Source organism: Macrotis lagotis, chromosome 6 (genome assembly GCF_037893015.1).
Source record: "Macrotis lagotis isolate mMagLag1 chromosome 6, bilby.v1.9.chrom.fasta, whole genome shotgun sequence".
Lineage (NCBI taxonomy): Eukaryota > Metazoa > Chordata > Mammalia > Peramelemorphia > Peramelidae > Macrotis > Macrotis lagotis.
In genome coordinates this window covers 141,968,346-141,970,386 of record NC_133663.1, presented here as the reverse complement: position 1 = coordinate 141,970,386, position 2,041 = coordinate 141,968,346, and the positions used below count along the sequence as shown (strand labels likewise).

The 2,041-nt window shown below is 47.7% G+C and overlaps 1 pseudogene; it reads right to left on the bottom strand.

Moving 5' to 3' along the window:
• Positions 1-463: 463 nt before the first annotated feature.
• Positions 464-931, bottom strand: LOC141491861 (allograft inflammatory factor 1-like pseudogene; annotated as a pseudogene).
• Between the last annotated feature and the right edge of the window lie 1,110 nt (positions 932-2,041).

Sequence of the window (2,041 nt, the reverse complement as noted above, 5' to 3'; positions counted from 1 at the left end):
GGGACATTACAAGGCAGGTAAAGTGAAATTCTGGCTCAGATCATCCCCAAAACTTCTAGAAGTGGGAAGATATATACAGGTTCTAAATCTAAATCCCTTACCTCACTATGGAGTGCACCTAATCTCACCCAGAGACCTCAAGGTAGAAAGGAAATAGTGGTCTCCAAGGATGGCTATTTGTTTTGACATTAGTGATATCCCAACATTCATCTCAAGTCAGATGAGCCCTTCTGCAAAAGAAGGGAGGGACCAAAGGCACTGGATGCCTCCCATTTCTAACTCCCCTAAGGCAGATTAGTTTGTGCCTTAAAAAAAAATCACTAAACTTTCTAATGTAAAAAAAAAAGAAAAACCAAGGAGCAAACAAAAACACAAAGCATTAAAGAACAAACAAAAAAAAAGGAGACACAAGAATCCCAGCTGAGAGCTGGCTGGGGAGGAAGGCACTCAGGCAGAGCAGGGACTTTCAGGGTAGACTGGCAATGTCCCTCTCAGGAGGAGGGCCAACTGGCTTGGGGACACTCTCGTTGGCTTTTCCTTCAAACATCATGACTAGCTTGAGGACAGCTGAACATTTCCGAAGCATCATATTCATGAAGTCCCGGTAGGAGATGGTATCACTGACTCCACCTGTCAACTCAGAGATTATTTTCTTCATCTTCAGATGGGTCTTTGGGACACCTAACTTCTCCATCATCCTTTTCAAGGACATCAGGTCAATTTCTCCTTCACTGTTAAAGTCAAACTCCATATACTTCTCCTTGAAGGCTGTGAGCTTTTCTTCCAGGTTTTCTTCATCACTGTACTTCTGGTCACAGAGAAATTCCCTGTTGATTTCCTCCAGCCTCCTCCCCTGCTGGGCTTTCAGCAAGCCGAAGGCTTTCCCTCCTTGGATTCTCTTACTCAGGGCAACAGACATCCTGAAATCCATCTTCTTGGCTCTCTGGTGGGGAAACTCCAGAGGAGTGCCAGAGGCGGAGGTGGCTGGGGGCAGCAGAAGGGTTGGCTGGGGGCAGCAGAAGGGCCATCTCCCAAATTTTTAAGCTCCTTCCTTATTTCTTCAAGGAAGTCTTTATGTGCTGGAGACCAGATTGCATTCTCCTCAGAGGTTCCAGGTCTCTCGGAGTTGGGGTAATTCCCTTCCAGGAATTTTTCTATGGATCCACCTTTCTGCTGACCCTTCTTCATTTTGCTAAGACCTGAATTGGGGAGGGGCTGGTTCACAGGGGCTTGGGATCACTAAAGGCTTTACTCACTGAGTGCAGTTCCTCCGGCTGGCCAGTAGGAGGTGTTCGTTGCTATCTCTGGAGTGTCTGTGACCTTGGGTGAGGCCTTCTTCCTTTGCTTGAAGGGAGGAGTTGGAGCTAAAAATTCTTTTGCCTTCAATCAATGGTGGGCTTTACCCTGGCCTGAGGTCATTCCTCAGCTGGGCTGATTCTTCTGTTCACACACCTGGGCCTGAGGCAGAAGTAGTTTGCATTTGTTTGTTTGGGAAGAGGCCTCTGTGCAATGTAGGTGTGGGATCAGAGTTTCTCAGATCTGAGGAGCCCAGGGATCAGGTCCTCAGCTCTCCTGCACCAGAACTCTCCCCCCCAGCCTGGGGGGACAGCACCAACACCAGCACCTCTGCTTCCCCTCGGACCCAAGCCCCTTTCGTCCAGCCCTACCACTGATCCAGCAGGTCTGGCTCTCCTGCCCTCAGACTTCCAGTTCCAATTCAGCTGTTAATCTGGCTGATCTGGGGCTGATCCTCCCTCTGGGCCCAGACTCACGCCCCCTGAATTCTTCCAAAGCTGCTGTGGAAGACAAATCCTGAGGCAGATGTTCTTTCTCCAGGCTTTTCTTTCTGAGATTTGTGGTTTGGATTTCTTTTAAGAGGTTTGTTTCATATGATAGATGGGGAAGAGATCAGGAGACTTTAGAACTGTGCCAGTCTTCTCTCTGCCATCTTGGCCTGAAGATAAATCTGCTTTTAAGAAAGATAATGTTGGTAATTAAGTATAGAATGAAGTACAGAGTGGAAAGACATGAGAAGAAAAAT